General features: G+C 39.7%; 1 protein-coding gene across 1 annotated transcript in view; it reads right to left on the reverse strand.

Moving 5' to 3' along the window:
• WDR7 (WD repeat domain 7) overlaps positions 1 to 20,749 on the reverse strand; it is a 134,971-nt gene that overhangs the window by 69,940 nt on the left and 44,282 nt on the right. The window lies entirely within an intron of this gene.

The raw sequence follows: 20,749 nt of genomic DNA on the forward strand, positions 1-20,749 counted from the left end.
CCCAGAGAAAATAAAAGAGGTTTCCATTTAACTTAAATCATGTCTTCAGGACTGTTACAGCCCTTACCAGGATTTTCAGCTGCGGGACACAATTCCATTTTACTTCTCAAAATCTACAATGCATGGTAAAAGTCTAAATACCACCTATTGCAATGGCTGTCATCAATGACACCCACCCTTCAAAAACCGTCAAGATCTCACAGAAAAAAGAGCCACCAGAAAACTGTCTAATTTCATAGTTTTATTTGTTCAGTTGATAAAAGATCTGTGGAATTCTGTGTTTGTCTACTTTTTGTGAAAGGTGATTTTTGGTTTGCTTCTTGTTAATTTTAAATTTGTGTAACAAGTTGGGATTTTTTTTTGTTAAAGATGATAGATTTTTAGGAAAAAACTTATTTGTATTATATAAAAGCACCTTTTTGTTTCAGGATCCATCATCACATTCAAAGTCTTACTAAATTTTCACTAACAGTATATGCCATTAAACCAAACTAGTATGTTTGTATACTAAAATGTTACATATGGTATTTTAACAAATATTTTTAAAAACAGTGGAAAAAACCTCACTGTACAATGAACTTCAAATAAAACTGAAATTGACATCATTAGTCTAACATAGCCCAGGGATTTTTAATTTCACTAAGCAGGTGAAGTTTATGTTTTATTTGGAGTAAAGAAATAAAGTCTTAGAAGACATTGACTGGAATGAAAATACTGTATTCATTTACTCTGACAAGTACAGTTCACTTTTACCTGTAATACTAATTCACAGCATACTAGCAAATGCCCTACCATATATTCTACAAAAATAATGAAGTCTTAATCCTTCTTACAGCATGCCGCTGTTAAACCTTTGCCGAGAAGTCAGAAGGCACCACCTGGCACCGAATGGGAATTATCGGGCTTGTAGATTAACGAAGGGTGAATTAGCGAGTCACATTGTATGTCTCTCTCTGCTAGTGACATTCACGTGGCTCGATAGGAAACGGAATGTTACCTACAAGAAAGCTAACCAAATTTTAGAACCCGTGTTAGAAGACCATCCTTGTTCAGGCAACCACGCTGCAGCTGTGACAGCGATGTGCCAGCCAAAAGGGAAAGAAAAACAACAGAAAGCTTAACAATGGTAGGGGAGAATAAAAAAGAAAGAGAAAAATCAATAGTAACTGCCTTCAGAGAAAGAAGGATGAAAATGGGCTGTAACAGACAAAGCAAAAAATGTAACAGTTTTAATTGTTTAGCAATCGCTTATCCCACTCCCGCCATCTGCAGACACCAGTTTCTCATTAACATTTGGATGTAGTCCGCTTGCACATCACACCCTACTGCAGCCTCTCTTCCCCAGCGCCCGGGGAGCACAAGAGCCGCAAGCGGGTGCACAGCAGCTCCTGCACGGCCGTGCACACCATGGCCCAGCACACCCCGTTTCCTGGGGTGCCCCCCGCCGAAGGGCAACGCTGCCGGCCGGCGAATGACTGATGGCGGCTCCCTCCCTGCTCCCTGCGGCTGCCTCTAGCCCAGGTGCTCAGACAGAGCCCAGTGTGACATCTTAGATCAAGATGAATTGGCACAAACTCCTGATCCAAGATTGTTTTATACCATTTAATTTAGTTTCTTCCCCTGCTTGGATGAGCACAGCTCTGGTTATGGATTTCTATTCTAATGTGCTGCAGCAGGCGCGGAGAGCAGGCAGCAGAGCAGATGCTGGAGCAGGGGACCGCGGGATGCTGATCAATAGGCAAGGCGCTGACCCCGGCCGCGCCGCCCGCGCCGGCCACGGCTCCCAGGCGAGGAAGAAAGGAAGAGCGAACACATGTGCTGCTTCCAGTAGGAAATTAAACCACAGGGGCACTCGGTGTGTTGCGCCCTCCCCCCGCCCGCCTTTCATTTGATTACAGCACTATGAAGTTAACCCTTCATTAGATCCCGAAGGACGGGTTTCAGAGCATCCTTCAAATTACAGGTCTGATTCAACAGAACTTCCACATTTCAACTTTAAACAGCAAATACCAAACTAGTGGGCATCCGCAAGCTCCGTCTCAGCCCCTGCCTCCGTCATCCCATGGACAGACATGAGCACTGCCGTTGCACAGCACGCGACCATACGTTTAGTCTGCAATTAATACAGGATCCAGCAGGAAAACTCCCGGGCCTGCAGTGGCACGGTGCTGTGTGCTTGGCGTAGACTCACAGCTGAGCTAATTCCTACTGCTGACCCCACGACTCCAGCACCCAGATGTCGAGGAGATAACTCTTTGTTAACCAAACAATAAATTCCAACCAGAACAGGGTGGGAAATATTCTTAGAGTGTTTCATTAGCAATCTGGCATATGATAGTCTTTATCCTGCTCACTGCTGCAGTGTAGGATTTTTCTACCTCAAAAAACCAAACCCAAGAAACTAAAAAAAAAAAAACCAAAACAAAAGCAACATTCCTCCCCAAAGCCTCTAGATGAGAGGAGAAAAAAAAAACTGAAATATTTTTGCCTTTACTTTTTTTTCTTTCTTTAAATTACTAGCAGAAACACACAATTAATTGTAATGATTTCCTACAAATAAACTGACAGCCATTTGGGAGATTTATAAAATGAAATTATGTCTATAAAAAGTAGTCCTTTCTACAGTTTCATTTGTCTCATGAAAATTTGGTATTTTCTCACAGCGACGTGCCTCCATTTAATCATGCTAAAGGGTGACACAGAGATCCATTTTCTTGACAGGACGGTTGATCACCCTATCACAGTAAGAAAATTAATAACCTCAAATAGCTCTATGTGGAAAACAGAAGCTACACTGGCGAAAGGACAAAATCGTTCTACATTTTAGTTGTAAAAATAACACACTTCCAGATCCACACACCAAAAGAGAAACCTATTGTGTCCATGCATTTACCCAGCTGGGTTGCCTTTCAACAAAATGACCATAATATTAAATATTTCAAAATATCTCAGTTTTTGAGAATTAAACATCCACAACTGCTTAGAGGAGACAGCTTTACAGATAGCACGAAGCATATTTATGAAGTGTTTAAAATATAGGTAAAATATTTCAGAAGTTGAAATTGTTTAAAAGGCTGCGAGATATCGATTACTTCATTTAAAAAGCAGTCAAAGAGTGCAGCCATGAGGTCAGGATAAATTTAACAGTTTGAAGCACTTTACTAAATAACTCTAAAGATCACATTAATTGGCTTTACACAGTTCTTGGGTAAAATTAATTTTATCCTTAGCTTACAATAAAAGGATTAAAAGACAAATTAAGTTCTCCAGGTTTAACTGGAATAGGAATCAATGGATTTGAATTAAGGCTGGAGGCGGTTTTATGAGAGATGGACTGCTACCAGATACTTTATATCTGCCATTAGGTGCATACTGATGGTACTCCCGTATTGTATTAGGTATTAAAGCCTCGCAGAAGTAGGTGCCAGGCCCATTTGTTACTATCAAACATACCATCTGCACGTGTGGTGCTGCTGCGGTGGTTCTGAGCACAGAAGGGTGGCCTCCGGCAGCCCCACTCCACCAAAACCGTGCCTAGCCCTGCTCCGTCAAATGGCTACCGTCACGGAGAGCCACCCAGCCACAGCATGGTGAACGACAACCCAACACAATTAATGATGGGGTTGTAATTACGTCCAATAATTTAAACGTAATCATTGAGATTTAGTCACTGTTTAGTGTGCATAATATTCTTTAAAGTGAAAAAACCTGGGAAAGATGTTGCAGTAGCCCCATTTCCATTGCCATACGCTCTGACAGCCGAGAGAGACTCCTCATCTGAGCTCAAATACAGAAGAGATGCACAGCACCAGGTACGCCACAGCGAGGGTCTGCGGGCTTTCGGCAGCAGTAAGCCCGTTAAAATATATAGTATTTTGAAAATATATATTTGAAATGAATAAAATAATTTGCTCAAGACCACAAATGTACTTTGAATCAAATGTGGGAGGAAATCAGACCTTGCAACCCAACCTGGTATTTTAAGGGTACACAGAAAATCAACAACCAAAGCCCTCTCGATTTTTGTCACGGTTCGTATTTCCCAGCACTGAACGCACAGTCAGAATTCACTGTCTACAGATGAAAGCTTGCAAACTGAACTCCATGAAAAGCATTGTCACCCTTCCCTCCTGTCTGCCAGGATGGTAGGAAATCAGACCTTGCAACCCAACCTGGTATTTTAAGGGTACACAGAAAATCAACAACCAAAGCCCTCTCGATTTTTGTCACGGTTCGTATTTCCCAGCACTGAACGCACAGTCAGAATTCACTGTCTACAGATGAAAGCTTGCAAACTGAACTCCATGAAAAGCATTGTCACCCTTCCCTCCTGTCTGCCAGGTCCCTTTCCCCGCGTTTCTTTTGACAAGTTTTCTGTTTATTTATGAAGGGAAGGTTTGTAACTGGGCAGGTTGGGATAAAGATTTCCATCCATCCATCCGTCCATCCTTCCTTTTCCTCTCTCTCTTTCAGGCCTGAAAAAATATATAGTTAGTTAAATTCAGAGAATCCTCACAGTCCTTCCATCAGATGCCAGGGAGGAAGCGAACACACACCAAAGTGTGGTAGAGACAGAACTTGTTGTCAACAACCACTGAAACTGTCCACATTTGCAACTGTAATCGTTTCTCTGTACTAGACGGGATATTATAAAAGAATGCACAAGAGCTACAGGGGGGAAATGCAATTTTGCTCATATTAATCTTGGCTGTCAATAATTTAAAATATTTCTTCATGTCAATTGTACTATTTTCTTACAGTAAATAAATTTACATAATGCTCTCCTTGTGACCTAAAAAGGAAATAGCAAAAAACTTTAAGAAAGCTATATACTAAATGTGCCTATGAGAGATACTTATCCTTACCTTTAATTGTTCAGGATTCTTAAACCAGTCAAAGCCATGCTATGGGTTTGCCTACATTTCTAGTTTTTAAGGTTATACACAAAACAATAATTACAGTAATTTCAGCACCTCCTGAAAGCTTATAAAGCCAGAAAGTTCACAATAAATCAGAGCTGAAAAAATATTACAAAGAAATAACAATAACAGAAAGTGACCACGAGGAAAATGCAGAAAGACAGAAACAATCTATTTTATCTAACCTTATGAAAACCACAGTTACTCATTACTAACCTCACATTATTAAAAGTAATTTGATTGCTTGAAAAGTTTAGCCATTCCTACATACACAGCTCCCTCCACTGGCACAGCAGAGAAGGGTCCTCTGTGCGCCCAGCACGGAAAATGGCAAGGGGCAAGGGATGCTCTGGGTCAGGACAGGCAGCAGCCCCCGCGCGATGCTGAACAGGGGTCTGACCCATCTCACCTGACTGAGCTCCCTACAGCTTACCCTCAGCATATCACTAAAAAATATTAAGTGACTCCATACAGTCTCTTCTCATCTCTACTGTTTGGCTTAGTTTGGAATAACCACCTTGGTTTTTTTAAGAAAATTAAGCACCTTCCCATCACAGCAACAAGAGCAGCAGCAACAGCAACAAAAACCAAACAAAAAAACCCACCACACCCAAGAACCCCCAAAAGACAGCGTGGATTTTGGATGCAGGTCTTTGCTAAATACACTTCTGGTAATTCAAGTTACATTTTCTTAAATATTATTTGTTCCTACTATCAGAGTGTAAATGCAATACACATGAGAAAATTTGGTCCAATAGAAGGAAAAATGTATCTGTGTCTAAGGCTACCTTTTCTTTGACGCTCTCCCGCTGTGCACAGCCTCTACTCAACTCAGGAGCTGAAGTTCCTGCCTGGAGGTGCCAGCGCCAATGGGGAGTTCGGGAACTTCTCCCAGGAAGCCCCGCCAGCCCACCCCCAAGACAGCAAGTTCTCACAAGGTACCTCCTTACTTCCTCAGTCACTACATGCACTCAGAACGCTTGTACTAAAGACTGCTAAATACCACGGGAAGACCTCTTCTGATAAAATAACGTACAAAGAAAAATTGTGAAAGGACACACACCCGGGTGAGATACGCCACCCTGTGCTGCCAAGTGTGTGCCAAAGTTAAAGCTACCTTTGTCAAGATTTAACTTATATACTCATTCTCCTACCACTTACAAGAAAAAGGCAAATACATAAAGCTTTTTCTTTGGAGCAACTTATTTCTATTTTCAGTCTTTTGTTCACTGATAGTGAAAAAATATCTGCAAATATGGAAAATTGACACATTCCTGAAGTTGTGACCTTTACCTCTTATAAACCAGGGCAATTCCGGTGTCTTTAATATATTTATGAGATTTACATGAGTGCAGACAGAAAGCTCACCTATTTTGTGAAACTAATTTTTTTTTCCTCCCACATAAACCAAAATTATCTTCCAACTTGACTGCCACCATGACAGTCAATATATGGCGGTTGAGCACAACACAGAAATCTGGCAATACAGTGGCAAGTTAGAGACCTTATCTGTGATTGCTAACTATGAAATCTAATATTTATCTTCTATCGTTATTAAGCATTTTTTATCATTTTCGTTTTTGCTGTTTTCATAGTACTTCACGTTGGGCTGTTCCAGGAAGCACGTATGAGATGGAGAATCAAACATAGATTTCAAACGCTAGCTTGCTCATTAAGACATAACACATTTTGTAATCAATCTTTCTACTATTCCTATAATTGAAACCAGAACTATAAAAGATTAATAACAAACTACACTGCAGCATTATCTATATATAGTTCAAATGCACACCTTTTGAATTAAATTTGCTCAAGAGAAGAAATACAGTCATTTTAGTGTCATAACAATTAGTATTTTTAAATTAAATCTTTTGCTGGGTTTTATAAAGGTATCTGCTTTCAAACTATTGGATAGGGAAGAGAGCCACATAAGAAGAAACCAAGACATTTTATAAAAATTTCCTGCACATTATTATTCTTACTGATATGGTACACGTTTTAAAAGAGATATGTAAATGTTTAGATAATGAAAGAGGACTTGATAACACCACTTGAAAATAAATTTAGGTAAGGATGTGCAAAAGAATTGCTCTGGAATCAAAACAAAAGCTGGGTTTTGGGTGTTGGGTTTTTTTGTTTGTTTGTTTGTTTTGCCTTTTTCTTCCTCTCCCAAAGGTCTCCTCCCTATTGGCACGCTGAGCTGATTTATTTGATAACGCCTGTCTTGTTATTTTCCTTTCATGTCCGCAGCAAAGTATTTGAAATAATGGAGCATTGTTACTACTGTAAAAACTTGAAGTGTTTAAATAGGACATCTTACAACAGACAAGTTTAATAATTAAATATCAGTAAGTCACATAACTTTGTGTTATTAAAGGCAGGACATTTTCTGGTTTACTTTTTGATAATATATTCCCTGTATGATGCCAGTAATATGGTTTCATGCAGGTAGCCAGCTGCAGCAACTGTGAAAGAGAGGAGAATTATAAAACCTCTCATGGTAAATAATAATATTTATTAGGCGAGTATAGAGTATTATTTTTAGAAAAGACTGTTGCAGCCACCAAGAAATTTACAAAAATTGGAGGGAAAAAAAAAGTTCATCTTCGTTAAATCTTTCATTTAAGACCCCATCTCAAATCAAAGGGTCTGACCCCACAAATGACCTCAGGTCAGACACCCAGGGAGGTCAGAGCCCACATGTAAATCCCCATAGTTTATCCACACAGTACGCTGAAACATGCGCTACTGAAAAACGGCAATGCATTTGTCAATTAAAAATGGTAGTTCTCAGGATAACGAAACCTGTCAGGAATCTGTTAGCCTCCAATCAAAGCATTACATAGTAGCTACTGGCAGCCTTAAGGGTTAAGACACTGATTTTCTTCTGCACAGGTGGTGCTATTTTAAGCCAATAGTGTGTTTAAATCCCCACCAATGAAATCAATACAGCACTGCTCTACTCAAGGTGAGACCAAATAAACCTGTCGGAAGCTCTGAGAAATAGGCTTTGCAGTACACACTGAGTGCTAAGTGCCTTTCAGTCCAGAGATCTGTCATTAAATAATCATTAGCTATCACTCATTCTTCCTAAAAAGCTCAATGCCTGAACTGGTTCGGTATCCACTAGGCATTCATACAGCCCCCCCCATGCTCATTAGCGCTTTGGGATGATTGCACCGCTCTTGAACAACGTGCTACCTTGGTCCAGCATACCTGGAAACAACTGCTCAACTGCAAGCACAGTGCTCACACGCTTTCCAGCCTGCCAAGCCTATTTCATGCACCAAGCACACCCCAAAAATTTTACAAATGAGCATTTAAGTTACTTGGCTTTATCCTGCAACAAGACAAAAGACAAATGTGTAGTCCGGCTCTGTTTGTGTTTACCCATGCACTTAGGCTTTACCAAAAGCATTCTGTACCTCGGAAAAGCTGAATAGCATTGCCTAAATCCCAGGCTGCTTCATGCGTTCAGATTAAAGCTAGTGATAGATGACATGTATTAATTACTTTCATACAGTTATAGATTCTTATCTGACCTTACTGCAACTTTTTTTGCAGTAGGAAACATTGACTTGAGTGCCAATTATTACTTTATAACGAGGCTATATGAAACCAGCAGCAAACTGGTTTCATCCATGTAACTGCAAATACTGAGGTTGCTGTTGTCAATCACTGCCTGTCTGTAACATACTAATAAAAACCCAAGAGACATTTAATAGTTACTGAATACCTGAAGCAAGGAAAACAATAACAAATTTCATTTTTGGAAAATACAGACATAGAGGTTAACCTGTTTTCTCTCAGCAATAAACGTTCCTTTTTTCACCAATGCTTTGTGAACTCTGTGCTGAAAACATCTGTTCGCTTTCAAAAAGCAAACAAATTAGCTGTTCTCTTCAGTACACATGTGTTTTCACCAACAAGATCCACTAAGCAATCATCATCTTAAACTAATTTAATTCTGTTGTAAGCCATATAGCCTGAAGTATTTAATAATTCGAGAGTAAGTTTTACCACAGTGACATTTGATTGTTTCATACCGCATCCGAAAACCAGACGTCAGTTATGTAAGTATTAATTGTCCCCAACCTTGCTGTTTCAATTTTTAGATGCAGTTTCGTGCTGCAGTTTCCAGAAATATCTATTTCTCTTCATTACCGTCTACATAAATGAGTCATAAATAAAAGCATTTTAATTGTTCATCATACCTTTTCAAAATTTTGATTATAATCACTGTAACGTCACTTCTAATAAGGGAAATTTTGACGGATTAACTCAGTGCTTTAAAAACAGCAAGTCACACTGAATGAAACACGCCTGATATTTCCCCACCTGAACAGCAGAGAATCCATTTTGTCTTTGACTATTTCCCTGCTCTCAGCCCTGCGAGGAAGCAGCATCCTCACCCATTTTGTGTTCCCAGATGCTGTAGCACAGTGAAATATTCTGTCATAAAAGGAGCAGCACAGCAGAAGAGAAAATTCCACTAAACTGCAACAGATTAGAATAGTGGCTGCAAAAAGTACTTACTCTATGTAGAAAAGTGCATTTTCTACATGAGTCCAGCAGCCTTACGAAAATTAGAGTGGTGTCTGTCTTACAGCTTTCTAAATATATGACAACTCGGGGCATTTAAATAACTCTACCATTAAATTATACACAGTTTTTAATTCCATCGGGGAAACCAAATATTACAGAATAGTGGAAGACTGCATCATTAACATTTGTATTGGAAGTAACTAATTTGCACATAACTAAAGCCAGATAAATGTAAACATAAGATATATTTTTTTCAACAGCATTTAATAAGATGTTAATAAGAGACAATTAAATTTATTGTTGAGTTTCAGATCTCTCTAGACATAGGTAAGACTTCAATAAAACTGGTACAGATCTGGACTTCACGTTCTGAAGTATGATTATTATTTTATTGAAAGGAACATTAAGAGTAAAACTGTTCTACATTACAGTCATTTTGAAACCAAATGGCAACTTTTCCGATGCTTTATGAAAAGATGTTGTTCCTATTGGAAATCAATAGGAAGGCAGAAGAAATTAGATAGCTATGAATTGCCAAGAAATCAGTAAGAAATACAGCAATATCAGAACCCATGTTCTTTAACTTTTACATATTAAAATTCGACTTGCATGTGAACAGAACTTCAAGAATTTACAGGAGAAAACACGTGAGGTGCCGTTATATTTTTCTGACCTATCTATCATATCATGTCTGACAATTTAAGGCATTTTGCTTTTAATACCTTTCTGATTTTGACAGATTAAAATACATTCCCATTGCTTAAAGCCATTATTCAATTCGAAGTTATTTAAGACATCCTTAAGAACATTCTGTAACACAAAAAATCTCCACCAAATATTTATTTGCAAGCACCTCCTACGATGCTTCACATCAGCCATTACCAGGAGGGGCAGGGATTTTTCTGATCTATCATATCATGTCTGACAATTTAAGGCATTTTGCTTTTAATACCTTTCTGATTTTGACAGATTAAAATACATTCCCATTGCTTAAAGCCATTATTCAATTCGAAGTTATTTAAGACGTCCTTAAGAACATTCTATAACACAAAAAATCTCCACCAAATATTTATTTGCAAGCACCTCCTACGATGCTTCACATCAGCCATTACCAGGAGGGGCAGGGGGAGCTTTCAGCTGCAAAGGCACCAACTCTGCCCTTAGGGAACTGTGGCAGGAGAATGATGTGTAGTGTTGAGCAGCACCCCACAACAAAACACCTTTTTCTATATAGAAATATTCAGGGAAAAAGGAAGGCTTTTAGCAGCATAACAAAGAGGATTTAGACTGAGATGAGGGTTACAATTCATCAGGAATTTTTTCCCCCAACTTAAGCCACAAAGAAACATGTAGGGAGGTGCTTTTCAGCACTTTTCCAGAGCCTTCACATGCAGCCTTTGAACTCCGGGTACGTCCTGTTACGACAGTACAGGTACACAAACAGATTTCAAATCTCCCCCTGCACCTATGGATGGAAAGGAATTCCACTAATATGAAACACATATTTTAATATTTATTTGTTGCTTGTTTAGCAATATAGAGAGTCTTTAGACCAATAGTCTTTAATAGTCATAAAAATTTTATTCAAACTACAGTAAACTTTACCTTTCACGGTGGGATCATTCTAATCAAACAGTGAAACCAACAAGACTTAATTCTCATTTTCTGATTCACTATCACCTAATACAGCTAGAAACTGGAAAAACAAGCATCCCTTTGAACAGCAGGTGCAGGTTTGCGCAGGAGCAAGAGGCAGCAACAAGGAGGGAGGAAGCCCCAGGGCAGTGCCAGAACTGCGCCAGCCCTGCCGAAGCCGAACGCCCTCCGCCGCGGCCGGGGAGCCCCAGGGCCGAGCCGGTGCGATACACAACCCCGTGGAGTGGTTCCCACCCTGGTACAGGCAGGGAGGGACCCGGCGCTGCCTTTCAACACGTGCGATTTACACACGGCTTTATCGAGGGCTCCAGCGCTGAATACAGAACACACTCTATTTGGCTTTCAGTCAATTAAGCTTTAAGCTGTCAGCAAACAAGACTTTTAAGTTAATTTTGAATCACCACAAATCAAGTTGAAGGTTGTGAAAGGGCACGCTCACATGCCAGCATGAAAAAAGGCAGTTTAATTGCCTCTGAATAGCTATTATATGCTGCAATTGGCCTATTGAATCTTAGATGATCTATTTATTTATCAAAGTGCGAAGACTGGTAAAAGAATGAAGTATGAACTTTAATCATCTTCTCTCTTGCGTAAGTAGGTAAAATTAAAAGATTTTGCATATAGAAAGTACTATTAAAATTATAATCTTTTAACACAGTTCGATGTGTTTGCATTATATTTTATTTTTGAAGTTACAGCTGTCCAAACTACAGCTGAAATGTGAAAACAAGCAATTTCCAATACAATAAGGTATTGCTTTTTTTTTTTTAAACTTCCATCAGGTTTTTTATATACTATGTAGATAACTGATGTTTTGAACCTGCTAGCTTGAAAACCTGACTATCCAGAAGAAGGTATAGAAAAATGCTATAAAATGCTATAAACCCAGCTGCTATTAAAACGTGTTACAAAAAACCGCTATAAATTTCAAACCAGACCTCTCTCAATGAAAAATACTTTTGGTTAGAATAAAATGACATCAGACAGCACCCACAGGCATGGGTCTTCAGAATTTAAAAGTTGTTTTCATCAATCTACCTAGAAAAAAACACAAACTAAGGAAATACCATTTTTAAAATGTATCAATAGAACTAATTAATTTATGAATAACATCCTCTAACTTTGCTGTGACTAATCCTATGCTTAAAATACACCGTTAACCATGGAAAGCTGGTTTCTTAAGACAATGCATATATACACACACGTATAATAAACGGTAAAGTCTAGAATTATTACAAGTGAATGGACTTTTGTAACTAACTACAAGAAGATGCTTTCAAACATGACTAGTCCAACCAGCTGCAATTCTTCACTTGTTAAACGATGCAAGATTTTGACTAGGTGTTCTCCCTCCCTTCAAATCCCACTCATGGAGCAAGACAGCCTGGGGGAATTCATATCATGTGTTCTAGGCACCTGAAGGACAACCCAGGACCCTAATTTCCTTGAGTTACTGGAAAGAGGTAGGGAAGGAAATTCAGAACACCAAAGTCAGGAGCCTAAAGGTGCAGATTGGTGCCCACTGTTTATTGTTCTAAATGTCAGCCTGGTACCTTGTACAGCTTTTGTTTTTCATTGCTCCTATCACCCTGGGGGAATATTCACAATCTGAAACTGTGGTAACAGCTCCCTTATCCACTTAACATTGACCTCAGTCAAAACCCTCCGTGTTTTATGTTCTTCCTATCAACAAGTCCTGCAAAACTTGCATGAAGAAGAGTGGTCTGCATATAGAAACTGAAAAATTATGCACAGCTAAAAAACACCTTCAAAAAAATTACTAAGTAGTGAAAAAGATCTGCCAATGATGGAAAAAAGTAACCAAAACTAAGTGTGTGAGAAGTTTACTCTTCCAGCACTGGAAGAGACCACGTGTAAGGAAATGATGTGGTTACGACTACACATCTCATTTCACGTCTGCATTTAACCAAGCTATCGCATATCACGAGGAAAGTCCAGCTGGAGCTCAGGAGAAAGAGGCCACTGCTACAGCGACTGCTCAGGCTCTGGGGGGCTGGAGAAGGGGAGAAGAGAGGCTGGCCACAGGCTGTGGTGCAGAGAGCACGGGAGACGAAGCCCAGGAGAGTCCTACAGGCACGGGCCAATCTGCTGGTCTCATGCTGTTATGGCTACCTCTTGCCTGCTTTGAGCAGTGCAGCTCATTACACAGCACGGGAAGAGAGGGGCCAGGAGGATTTTCCGGAGAGAGAAGCAGAGCACTTTGATTCATGCAAGAAAGATGAATGTTCAGGACAAATGAGATGCAACAGCTACTCGCTACGTCCAGGTGACCACACAAGACTTTCCTTGGGCAGGAAGGTGAAGGATGGGGGTCTTACGGTGACTATTTATATCATTCTGGCATACCATGCAGACTAGTACAGACCACAGTCCTGCTGTCGCAAACAATTGGCTGGTCAACAACTTCTGCTCAGCAGGTTATTGTGCACTGGGTGCCCAGAGCGAGTTCTGGGATTTCAACACAGAAAAATATTTTCTTCTTTTTTAAGTCCAACATAGACCGACTTAGTTCTGAGACAACACCTGATATTTTTGAGAAGGAAGATAGGTCAGAGGAGTGATAAGGCATTAAAGTCACAAGAGCAGTACACAGAGCAAATGTGTTTTAAACTGATGAATTGGGGACCTCTGAAAGGATTACCCCAAGAGATGTAGTCTACATATTGTTGGGGTTACAGTAAGTGTCCAGACAACACATGAAAGGCTTATGCACCCAGGGGTGAGGAGATGGCCAGACCCATGCACACCTTATCTCTTCCTTCATGAGTCAAAGCAGCCGCTAAGGCACCAGCAGTTTAACTCTGAGTTGTAAGAGACGTTCTGTAACCACACAAGTAAACTCTGCCCGTGTTTGGTTCTTTTAATAAGCTATATGTAATTATAAATGAAATTGTGGCTTGACATTTTAAACCTTATTTAACATCTACGTCATTTTTCACCAGCGAGTCCAAAAATGTAAATTAGAAAAGGGCAGAGGTTTCAGGTCTTTGCTTTACATCACTACTTCATTGCCTCAGGAATTAGTATAACCTCAGGGCAATAGCATTTAGATATCTAAGTAACAAACACAGCAATTCCAGAATTGCTATTACTGCTGTTGATGCAGTAAATTCATATTCTGCAATGTACTTACTGGATTACAGATGGAAAAAAGCTCACTTGTTGTAGAAAACAGAAGACGGTGATCTCAAACTGCAGATGTCCAGTAAACTTAAAACAAACAAAAAAAACCTTCCCAAATTTCAAAAGTTGCTTCCAGGACTAAAGGAAGTCTTAAAGAAGTCGTACATTATATTTAACAATATATTGGCCATCAAGTAAATGATTCATGTAATAATAACCAGCACAAGCATCTGGGGAAGTAATTTCCACGTGGAAATTCCTAGACTCCAGTAGTTCTTATGGCGACATACGTAAGAACTGTCTTCCGCAGGCAAATGGTTAATTTACAGAAGTAAATACTGCTAAAAGCAGTGAACATTATGCCCGTTAACAGCAGAATGGCTTCTTGAAGTGTTTGGTCCATGATTAAAGCTAACTTACCCCAAGACACTTACACCTTGCCAGCACTGTTATAGTTAGCACGTGCAATCAAGCTTAAACTTACTGAGGCAGATTAAGGGAAATCGGAGCGGTATTTCCAACTGTTTCTCACCACACACCTTTCTGAAATGCCGGATGTTAGAAGGAGCTGTACCGATGCTGTCACATCCCAAAGCGTTACCTGCATTACCTGTGTCTTACCAAAGGCCTCGGAGCCGCCGCGCTCCTTGCTAGGGCTGCAGCACGCGCCGTAAGGGACTTCCCTGCCCGCTGCCTCCTCAGGGTACCGTGTGGGGAGTAAAACTCTGTCGAATGCTGAAGCACAAAGACTTACTGTGCCTCTGGAGACATTCTTCAAATGTAAGACAAACATGACAATATAGACTTTTTTTTTTAGGCAAAACAACTGCTGTCAAGAAGTTGGCTAAGAACGGTACCAAAGCTGGTAGCCTTGACACGTCCCAAACGCATCGCCCAGCAACGACAGAAAACAGAAACTGTTTATGGATGCAATTGTGTCTCAACCATCAAAGAAAACGCCGTATAGAGATTTAAGGATATTCCTGCCACAGACTTTAACATCATTACACTATTATTAGAACCAAAATAGAAAAACTAAAAAGTATGAGGCATAGGAAGTTTTTTCATTGCAATGCTAACCAGAAATGTAACAGAATAAAAAGAAAAAACAAAGAAATGAGGACTCTCAAAAAACCCCCACATTTTAATATGCTCCTTTTATAACCTGTGCCTCTTTAAGACTCCACTTCTACACCTGAAAAGATGATTCTAAATAATTTTGACTGTAACAATCTTTCAAAAGTCATTGAGTTATGGAAAGCATCACGCTGAAGTGTTTCTGCCTAATACCACTGAGAGAAGATGAGCAGCCAGAAGAATACAATTAAGGTATAAATGTTTTTCTAAGACAAAGAGAACTAACTTTTCCCAAGTTAACACTATTTTTCAGAGTAACTGTGGCACAAAGGGAGACTGCGCAGTGCTGGAAGACAACATCTGCCACCAAAACAACAAAAGAATTTCAGACAAGAGTCCCAGATCGATTTTCACAAAGCACTGACGTATAATGCACACAATGATGCCAACTTCCTACTTTCACACACAAAATAAGACAGTGTAAGGACCGATACTACTCAGATACACTATGCAAAGCTTAGTATTAAGCTGTATACCATCAAATAAGAACAGATATCAGAAAGTATGCAAAACTAAATGAAAAAGTTATCTCTTCAAATACAAAAGCAAGCATTTGTAGATGAATGCATGTTAAAGACTGCTTCTGATGCTACACTAAAGAGATCAATATTTAACACAGTCTTTCTTCAAAACCACACTGTGCTTTCAATGTAATATACTGATTTTATTGAAATACATCTTAGATGAGATGAGGTAAATGTTTTTAAATTTGAAAAGTTACTTGCTCCTGTGATAAAAGTTGTGGCCTCTAAATTAGTACGTCACAGTGTAAATACATAGGTATGGAGAGAATGCTAGACTTAATGAACACACCGAAATGTCCACGCTCTAGACACAGCAGCTCTGCCGGTTTTTACCCTCAGCGGATTCACTGCCCTTGTGGGAGGCAGGAAGAGAGGCCAGGCTGTGTCCTGCACACCCCGGCCGGCCACCAGCAAGCAGCTCTAATTGTTAGTCCTCAACTACACAAAACCTGCAGCACGCGGGTAACTGCAATCAAAGTCCTGCACGCCCTTCCCGAAGCAGCTCCCCGAGACGACACCTTCCAGCTGGCAGACAAGCAGCTGCTGACACCGTGAAGTGCTACATGTGTCCAGGTGCCCAAGTTTTTCTGTTTTCAGCTCCGTGGCCTACAAGCTGAAGAAAAACCGATGCTGCTTCCCACAGAGGACAAAGATATTTAACAATGCTGCAATCCAAGTTAGAGCTTAAAACCTACGTATATTGCCTTTTGTTAAGTAAATAATTTTGAAATTTTTATTCAAGTTTGCTAGCTTTTTCAGCCAAGGCACTTTTATTTGTTTTTTTAAAATCTACAGTCATTTTAGAAGTTAGTTATTTCTAAATCAATATAAACGTTAGAACTAAAGACAAACTGGCAGCCCAGTTTGTGTCTGGCTCTTTGGCAGCCCTTGCCCAGCTCCTCCTGCAGCCGCCAGGCCCGGCTGAGGACCGACCCCGCCGCTGGGCGCTGCAGCGCTCAGCACAGCCCGCAATCTGCACTCCGCTACTGCTCTGCTCTACGCTTCTCCATTAACTAGAAACCACCCCACCAGCCCCCCAAACAAACCAGTTTTCTTGGATTAGTACTTCCTTAATGAATACACGTAGCACTCTCCCAACGCTGACAGATGCCATTCAGACAGATGTCAAGCCCATAACCCCCTCACAGAGAGCAGAGCTCTTAATGGCGTTTACTGGGTGACATCTGCTTGACTGGCAGATGCCTATATCTTTTCAAATACATGCAGCTTTGTTGAAAACCCCTGTTTTTACATGAATTATGTTTCCTTAAAAAAAAAAGGAACAGAATTTTATCCATAATTTCATGCCTCCTTGTAGACAGCTAATTACAAATTGTAGGAACCTAGATTCTCAATTAACTTGGTATACAATTACCTAGTAGACACATTTCTCAAGGTGCTTCAGAATTCTTCTTAGTACACACAAAAACTCCATTAAAATTAACTTTTACATGTTAAATAACCTGCATCTGTGAATTCACATTCCATTTTTAAATGTAATAGAGTGAAAGCGATGAGTCAGCGTGTATTTTCTCTATTTTCTTAATTAGCATCTGAAACAGATGAAGTTTGCTTCAGATGATAAAACCTCACTTTTCTGGTGTTTTACACAATAGTCAGTGCATGATATGGTAGACGGTTTTCCAATGAGTGGTTAAATACAAATTAAAAGCTTCTTTGATCTCTCTATGGTGGGCTTTGGAGATACAAAAATGTATGTGACAGGGTTTGTGGAAGGTGCTCAGGTTCAGTCTAACCTACTTAAAAGAAACCCAGCAGGAACTTTGTCCAGAGACTGACTCTTTTGGCACCCTCATTGTGCTGAACAGTGGGCCACTGGCTTGTTTGCTGGGGATGGCAGATGGTTTCATTTGTTGTGTACCTCCACTCCACCCCAAATTTTCAGTGGAAGTCTGGCTGGTAACGGGAGGGATGCAATGGGCAACAGCACCTGTCGCTCCCACTTCAAAGTCGTCCAGCTCCAGCAGCAAGAAAGAGAATGAAGAGAAACCACCAAAGTAGTCCAGAAGCTCAATATATTAAATAAAAATTTAAGAAAAAGAAAAAAACCCCATAGTATATGACTGTCCACGACTTTCAGTTTGCAGTTTGTTGAAATATTTTCTTCTGTTACAGAAGCCTTTCTGTTAAAGAAGCCTTTGAGTTAAGAACTGTAATAATCCACAGAGAAAAATAATACATCAGCTAGGAACTAAATTAAAACTACTTCAAACAGTTAGATTTTACCAAAATCAGAAAGTCTAAACAGTGCGGGTATAAGTAGCACTCCAAATACGGGAAAATGCTGGAAGTTAAAAATGTCTGCAAATGCATTCCATGTACTACTGCACTTCAGCAGCAGTGATGGTGCAGTAAGATACGAGACGGATCTTACTGAAGAAACACAATCCCTGCCCTTACACTGTTGAATCTTTAATACAGACAAATATTGTCACCAATTAAAGAGTTATTTTTAAACTTAGAGTGTGGGTTAATCTAGCAATGTTTCTTGCTTCTGACTTTGCCAGTTAAAGGATAACTATTACTTAACAAATACTACTCATTATGCACGAAAATAGATTTGTGAATACTGAAAGAAGATACTTAAAATATTAAATTTTTGAGTTGACAAACATTTATCAGTAGCATTCCCAGATTTTATTTTCCATATAAACTTTTGTATGTGCACAACTATAACTGCTGGAACTCTCTCATATCAGAGATAGGTGTCTGTACAATGCACAAATCATACGTAAGAGTCTGCTTGACTGAGACTCATTTTGATTACACAGCTAAACAAAGAGTATTTGTAAAGCATCTATTTATTGCCTTAACCTGCTACAAGACGTTTTCAGACAGATCTTTCTCTCCCTGTGCAAGGGATCACACCAAAGGACAAGGAGAAGGCTGACCATTATTTCTTCCCGTTCTGTGCACTAACATGTCACAGCAGCGTGCAGGAGAAAATGGACTGGACCAAATAATAAGCCTCATCTCCGTAGCTAAAGCAGTCCTTGTCCCCTGTCTCCCAGCCTTTTGGAATGACAGATCCTTAGGAATAAATTGCATTTCAATTCAATTCCTCACTATCCTGACGCAGCAATTGACTATGCTGTATCACAGTGTTTCCTAAAATGATAAATATTTACATTGGCTCAAGTAGAATTGAATGAAAAATGTATCTGTTACTGTTTTTATTTATGGAAATACTGAAACAGAATAATTGGTCCAATAACAGTGTATTTAACTTTGTTACCTGTCAGGCCACCTGTTGGAGTCTTATCATTTCACAAGCAAGCCAGCTTAAGCGAGTTGTCAGCGCTGTTTCTGTTCCTCAGGGCAGTGTTACCTCCTAGGAGCAGGCCCAAGAGCAGTCACAGCAATCTGTGCCTTGAATTTCCCACCTACCGACATTTTATTTTCATATAGCTATTAAAGCATAGAAAAACCATAAACTGTTTACTGTTCAATAGCAGACAACAGATTTTGTAATCAAACCAATTAGGGGGCACAAAATCTGTTCACTAAGGTCGGAACGACATTCCAAGGACATCTAACCCTCTCTCCCCGAGAGCCATGTGTCTTACATAAAACTCCTCCAAATCTCCCAGAATTAGACCAAACCCTCTAGCAGAACTCTTAGCGCTTGCGTCCGCTTCCACCTCGCACACATGTACGTGGCACCACTGCTTTAAATAATGGCAAAAGAAAGGTCCAAATGAGTTCCAACATGTACCTTCTTTTCCACCAAAGCACTGCAGCAGCAGTTCGGCTGAGCTCGCTGCTGGGTGAAGCACAGGCCAATGAAGTGGTCCAGGTGCAGATTTAACAAACACAGAGGTATATTTTTGAAAGCCTTGTATCTACAAAACCGAGGCAGTCTACACTTCTATAGTCTTTGCAGCCAAGGTGGCTGAACATGCCATTCAGAGCTCATGGAAGGGGGAGAAAGTGTTTAAAAATATTGCTGTTTAATTAGAACCAGGAATGGGTTTGTGCTTTGCAAGTATCATTGTCAACACTAACGTGAGTAAGGTCATTGTTACAAAATGTGTTTGCCATGGAAAAAATCCACATTATGCAAGGCTGAAGAGGTTGGCGGTAGTATCTAAGTTAGTGGAAGAGAGATTAGAATAAGCTCTTCATGGCAAGAGTCATCTTTCATTGTATGTGGCACCATCAGCAACAACGTCTCAACCAAAACCTGGCATTCCTACTACAAGCAGCAATACCAAACGCCACTGATAAGACATTCACGTAAGTCTGAAAACATCTACAGTTACCCTGGGAATTAATTAGAACTAAATTAATTCTAAACTTGCTAGAAGTTTCTGTTGATAAGATATAAAAGCAATCCATACAATATTCAGAATATGTATATCCTACTGCGCCCCAATATGTTATTTATTTCCATTACTAAAGTAACCATGCACAGCTCAGAGGCAAACACTTCTGCAACGTAAAAGGTTACATCCTTGAAGTTCTTCATTTTCAAAACAGCTCCACACAGTGAACTCGGTGGACTTTTAAAGACAGTCTACTTATGCTGTTCTATCATTTGCTTTGTAAGTAAATAAATCTGTCACAGAGGTAGTGATGCACTACAATGCTCTTTTTCACAGCATCGGTGACATTTGACCATTTATCCCTGTTATGTGCTCAGGCATGTCCTTGTTTTATTATCCCTACAGATGCTGCTGCACTTGTGTTAAAACATAAAGACAAATATTTGTATTTCCAAATATGTAACAGTACTATGTTGTTGGTGTTTTGTTGTGTTTTTTTTTTTTTTTTTTAAAAGTATCTTGCTCTTTTTTTTTTGGA

The sequence above is a fragment of the Aptenodytes forsteri genome, unplaced genomic scaffold, assembly GCF_000699145.1.
Source record: "Aptenodytes forsteri isolate BGI_AS27 unplaced genomic scaffold, ASM69914v1 Scaffold112, whole genome shotgun sequence".
Classification (NCBI taxonomy): Eukaryota; Metazoa; Chordata; class Aves; order Sphenisciformes; family Spheniscidae; genus Aptenodytes; species Aptenodytes forsteri.